The 6,832-nt window shown below is 32.3% G+C and overlaps 1 long non-coding RNA gene across 1 annotated transcript; it reads left to right on the forward strand.

Annotated features, from left to right (window-relative positions):
* Positions 1-492: 492 nt before the first annotated feature.
* Positions 493-6,459, forward strand: LOC138696446 (uncharacterized). The gene is made up of 4 exons (XR_011331383.1): positions 493-2,289; positions 2,396-2,646; positions 2,909-3,468; positions 3,745-6,459. It is a non-coding gene; the product is annotated as an uncharacterized lncRNA (long non-coding RNA).
* Positions 6,460-6,832: the final 373 nt, after the last annotated feature.

Consider the following 6,832-nt stretch of genomic DNA (forward strand, 5'->3'; position numbering starts at 1 on the left):
GTCACAATTTCGTGGTGTTTGGCAACCACTGCTGTACAATAACAAGGTTTTGAAAGGAATACTGAAAATTTACAACCCTCCTATAATCTCCACCCTCATTTGAAGGGACTTGGTTTTATTGCTACTGAGACAAGATAAACCTTACCAGGTATGTGTTACAAAAATGGAAAATTTAGTTTTGAGAACTGTACAGAAATTACTTAACATGAAAGAAGCCAATAAGGGTCTCTTAGGCCACCACTAGCCCAGCCGGCTACCCCTTGTTAGCTGGAAGCGGGTGGATAAACAGAGTCATAAAATTTAACCTGTCTGATGGGTCCAAGGTTTCCGCCATCGTGAAACTGTATTCGACACATGATTAGGTTAGCAGGACTACAGTCCATGAGGATTTACTTGTCTAGTCCCTTTTAGAAAGAGAAAGAATACTCACCATCTCTCTCTACCCTCATTTATGGTGACGGCGGTATGGTCGACACTCCTTCCAGCGACCAGGAGTTATAGGGAAGACCAGGTAACTTGATACCCTAAGGGTGAAACCTAACCATTTTTCCCCCATTACTACAAATGCTAGTGGATTATGGTGATTTTCTAGTTTGAAGGTTGAATTTTCTTTTGCCAACTTCGTTTCGAATTTCGATACTGACAAATACTATAAATGGTAGTGATTTTGTAACCGGTATGTTGGCAGCTGAGGCAAATATCGACAATATTTGCCGGTACTGGAGTTCCATGAAATTAAAATTGTACTAGATTTCTCAGCCGGTTACTGGAAGATAGTGAAATTCGAACTTATTAATAATTAATTAATATTAGTATTAATATTAATACATAATAGTTATGTTATGTGTTGCGTTGTGGTTATAATTCAAGAATAGTCAGATAAGTACGAATGAATATAATATACTTGGGCGTGATAATGCACGTGGGTAATGGATAGAAATATTATTTCAAATTTTAATGAATTTCTTTCGTGTTTAGATTTTTATTACTATGTCAAAAAAATGAAATAGTGTTGCAGTGACTCCTCCAAGGAAGAAAATGTGTGGCATTCAGAGTACGCTTCAGAAATCTGTAGTTCACGTGTATAATGAGTTGAAGAAAGAAGATAATGAAGAAGGAATTATGCTAACGGAGACAGCAATTACAACCAGAATAGGACAATTATTAGGAGTAAGTATTCTTAAGCCTACATTTCAAAGTGGTATTCAGTTTTAGGAGTTTGCACTAATAATTTCATGATTGTGGTCAAACAAAACAAATTTTTAGGTAGGCCTAATGTTTAATCAAGTCAGTGATTTTCATATTGCCAAACTAAATACATTTAAGATACTGTAATACTGCAGTAGGTGATAGCTTAAATACATTTACAAATTAGACGAACAAGTAATCAAACAGCACGAAAGTAAATTTCCAGTTTTCTCTTTTGGTATTAAATTAACCGTTCAGATCACAATTTACATGCCACATCGGCCGAAGAAAATACAAGTCATATTGTAATTATTAACTTGATATTGCAGCAAATATTACATGAATGTTGGCCTGTTATGGTGCTTAAAAATAATTCAGTTTTATATAATAACTATATAACATACTCTATAAAGCATAGGAACGTTGACTCTGGCTGAATAATTTATTCATGACTGGTCTAAGTAATATTAAATATGGTGTTTCTTCAGAAAAGCTACCCCACCCAAAGTACTTGTTAAGATATAACACTCGAGAGGACGAGGACGCACTACTGGGAAACTAACCATTTCTCTTCGTCCTGGACCTCTCGCATGTTATATTGGTAATTAGTAACAAGTTTGAGGGAGGGACTACAACAATGCATTAGAATATACAGGTAAGTCTCAAAGGATTTTTGTGCTGAAAGTATTTGTGGCTGTGCACTAAAACCACGTGTTCATCACTATGTAAATATCACAGAAATCAATTAAACAAAATAAAATTATGCCTTCTTTGGTGTAGCTTTTCTGGAGAATTACCTAAATATTAGCCTACTTAAACCTATCGTAGACCCAACCTAACATGTTGATCATTTTCTATTCATATAGCTGTAAATGTTGGTATTATGCATGAATTTTATGATATAACAATTTTTAGAAGTATTATGTTATTGTTTGTTATTACAGCTTGGCTTAACTACAGCCACGAAAGTGATAAATTCACACAAGGGGACCCCACTCGTGACACCAGGAAAACATAGACTACGTAAACATCCAGTGACTGATGCTGATGATTTTTCGAAAGATGCAATTGCGAGATTTATTTATGACAAGTTACATAAAGGTAGGGAAGTTACAGGAATTATTGTGTTGATTTATGCAATGTAATTCTGATATTAGTCATAGGCCTATGTATAAAAATATGGCATAATTTTCATTTACTGTTACAGGGGAAGTACTAACAGCAGCAAAAGTTCTGGAACATATGAATGATGATTATGAAACATATTTATTTAGAGTATCCTTATCATCGGTGAAAAAAATTTTGAAAGAGATGAAATTTCTATGGAGCAAAGGGGATCCTTATACACATGTATGAGAAAGTGATGTTATTCGTTTTTAAGAGAATATATAAGAAATGTGGAGCGTGAGAACCCTAAACCCGTAGTATTCTTGGATGAGACTTGGATTTTTATGAATGGTAAATTTCAATGTATTGTGAGACATTGAGTGATTGAATTTTTTACTAACAAATAGATTAACACTTATGTGGAATATGAAATTGCAATTAATATAGGCTACTAGTAATGAATTCAGGTGGGAACAACATGTTTTGCAATTAATAGTTTCATATTATAACTAGAGGTTAGTTATAAAATTCTTGAACGGTTTTCCTGTCTTTAAAATTTTTGTGTCTCTTAGAGTGTCAATGTGAATTGCTTTTCTCTCTCTGTTTTTTTAAGTATGATCACCCACTTATTCATGAAATAAACCAGGTGAAGTTTCCAGTGACATGAATGGTGTTATTCATAGACCAACAAATGAGGGTGGAAGATTAGATGCCGGAACGAAAGGTGGATTTATACTCGGTAAGTTATATTGATTTATATTTTACATAAATTTGGCAAGAGTAATTTTTTAAATCAGGGTACAAAAATATAAAAATTGGTGACTAAATAAAAACGTGGGAAAGCCTTTCACCAAAGAGGATCTCATGTCATGTCATGTTATGTTATGTTATGTTTTATTTTCTTTATTTAAATGCTGTGAATTCATGTGACGTAATTATATGCCCAGGTATAATTTTTATTGCAGGTGCTGATTTAATTTTTTCATGCAATTGAAAGAAAAGTCAGGACTACCATAGTGCTATGAATAGCCCTGTAGTTGAGAAGTGGGTGCAAACACAGTTGTTGACCTGAGAACATTAGGGCAATGCGTTATTGTCATGGATAGTGCTGCATATCATAGCAGACTTGTGAAAAATCAGCCAACAACAAAATGGAGGAAAGAACAGCTACTGGTGATTGCAACTGAATATAATAGATTTGTTGTACTAAATGATAAGAGTTGTACTAAATGATAAGAGTTGATGGTGTGAAATCACCTTTTGATATTACATTGCAATATTAATTTCCATACTTTACAGTCATTATTATTATTATTATTATTATTATTATTATTATTATTATTATTATTATTATTATTATCTTTACTACTACTACTACTACTACTACTACTACTACTACTACTACTACTACTACTACTACTACTTATAGATGCTACTTTTTTCTTTCAGGTGAAATTGAATCTACATAAGAATCCTAAAACAACAGAGCCTTGCCAATTACTGTTCTGAAGCGGCCTTGTCTTATGTGTTGTGTCTATATACAATTAATTCTTTCAGTTTTTTTTCCCCTTTAATGTAATGAAGTTGTTGGTTGATTGATACCAAGTGTTCAGCACTTGATGTCATTTGTTATCTTGCACTCCAATATTTAACCAGATGATTGAAAGCTGTGTAAAGTTAAACAGTCAAGACAATGATCCATATCTTCATTGAGATTTCAGAAATGGCATGGGGAGATTCTGAAATATCAGTTCTTTGTAAATATTTGAGACAATCATGGCCTGTGATAATATGAGTACTGCCACTGTAGATTTTCATAGAAGTTCAGTTATTAAATTAGGTGTATTATTTTTACTATGTATTGTGCTATATTTTTGTTTCGCTTAATTGATGAATTATATATGCTGTAAATTGAATAGTAGACTGTAGGTCTATAGCTTAACTGATGAATTGTATGTGCTGTAAATTAAATAGTAGGCTGTATACCACAAGTGATGAATTGTTTATGCTTGTAATGTGAAGTAATTTGCATGATATTTATTATCAGTTTCTGTATATTTCAACTGATTGAATTGTTTATACTTTTAAATTGAATTAACTTGCTTGCTATGTATTATATTTTATAGCTTAACTGATGAATAATTGTTTAGGTTTGTCAATTTAATAATCTGAGTGCCATGTACTTCATATTTTTAGTGGAGCCACCAATGTAGCTTAGTCGGTAGACTCGTTGGCCTGCAAATTCAGAGCTGCACTCGAGGGTAGTTTGGATCCCCCATTTGGTCTGATTAGTTGGTGTCTTCTGAGGATTTTCCTCCATCGTGGAGCAGACGCCGGATGGCCTATTGCAATTTTTTCATTTGCTTTAGAATCATTCTGATTTTTGTTACCACATTGTCATGTTCTGATCTTGTTATTCTTTTAACAGTGTGGTAAGATGCAGGTATAGATAACCTTACAGTAATTTTGCTACCTTTCAGCTACCTCATTACCTCCCACTCCATAAAGTTCATGGATCCACAGAAGTACCAGTCGTCGATGTAATTCGACCATTTTGCTTAAAATATTAAAACACTGTAAAATATTGAGATTTCATGCTGTTACGTCCATTACTGCAGCAAGAACATCTGATTTTGAATCTGATAGTATGACAGCCTTCTCAGATTTATGAAGTCGATACTGGAGATTTTGTAAGCTTAAAAGTGTATCTAAATTTTCACTATCAAAATTAGTCAGTGTTTGAAGTTAGTTAGTTAGTTAGTTAGTGGCGTTTAAAAAGGGCGCGTCAGCTACTATGGCTATTTGCGCCCTTATCTAAAATCTTTCACTAAACACAAACACAATACAATAACCAGAATGTTTAAAAAGCTAAAAAGCGTTGTCACGGTTAAAATGGGGCAAACAAGTGTTTGAATATAATTCCCTGTAAAAGGGAATATACTGGTATTGTACTACAACACCACTACATCTATGGCTTGGTAAACAGGATCCATCTATAAAAAATACTGTATGTAGTCACTCACTGACCAGATCATTTATCGTTTCTAATGATTTTTAAAATGTCTGGAGAAGTATCACATTTCTTAACATCATCTGTAAGTTAACTTATATACTATTCATTTTGAAATAACTTGGGATTGTGTTTTATTAGTAAAGTTTCCCTGAATTGAGCAAGTTTGAGTTCTCCAAGTAGAGTCAAAAAGTCTGTTGGGATTTTGGCTCAGTTTATTAATATTTGTGGACTGTGATTTTTTGTTCTAGACAACCATATTATCTGCAAATGATGAGATTATCATAAGATCTATTTCTTTAGTTAGACCATCGACATTAATATTGGAAAATGTATTCCTGAAAACAACAATGTGGGAAGCCCAGATGAATCTGTCTCTATTTACATATTTGTGACAATGAATCAAATAATCAAGTCACTGACCCAGTGTAACACTTTATCATGGACACCCTAAGTTTGCAATTTCTTAAGTGATTTATATCTACAGAGCCATATGATCCTTGAAAATAAATTAAAATTGTTAAGTTGTTTTGTTTTCTGTTTAAAATATCTTTAATATCTTGACTAAAATTTAAAATCTGTCCATTTGTTGAATGCAATTCTCTAAAGTCAACCCAATAAAATGAAAGTTAGTTACTAGATTCCAGGAACCAATTCAATCTATGAAATCATCTCTTCCATAATTTTGGCTATCATACTAGTAAGTGGTATCTGTCGATAACTCGAAAAGATATTAGTTGAATAATTGCTTTTCAAAATTGATGTTATGATAGATTTTCTCCAGACAGATATTGTATTTTAGATGAGATTACAAGATAAAAGTAGTGAGTTTGCTTGTTTGCCAACATGTTTAAGAAAATCAGCATGTGTATTGTCTGGACTTGGAGATGTTTTGGGTCTTATGTTATTAAATTAATAGTAATATTCAGTTCTTGATTAAATATTGTTATATAAAGTAGATAGTAGATTTAATATTTCTTTCAGTTTTTGCTTAATAGTCTGACGTACACAGATAAAACTAACAACCACACCACCAACTAATCTAATAGAAATTAAAATATAATTAAATGTAGAAAAAGTAATTAAAATTATAAATACACGTAATAAACCATACTCCCTAATTTCAACAATATACTATTTTATTCCCTTTTACAGCTTGTAGATAATTATTGATTATAGTTATTACTTATTAGCATAATATTTATTGAACTTATTGGCTATTTCACTTCGTTTGAAAGATGTTATTGTGTACAAAAAGCATTTTTTGATGATCGTTTCATGCTGTATGTTGTGTATAAATCCATGATTTCTGGCCATCTGTTCTGTGTAATCCATCTTTTGTATAGAATTAATAAAATACTATTTTGGTAGTAATTATTTTATTAATTGAGTATTTAATTTTCACCAGCTCACATTTCTTGAATATCTGTTTTTTCTTATTTAAATTTAGGACACAAGAGCCAAAAAGAGACTTCACAGTTATGTATCATACATTTTTTCAATGACAGACGTGGAGTTGCAGAAATA

Source organism: Periplaneta americana, chromosome 1, assembly GCF_040183065.1.
Source record: "Periplaneta americana isolate PAMFEO1 chromosome 1, P.americana_PAMFEO1_priV1, whole genome shotgun sequence".
Taxonomy (NCBI): Eukaryota; Metazoa; Arthropoda; class Insecta; order Blattodea; family Blattidae; genus Periplaneta; species Periplaneta americana.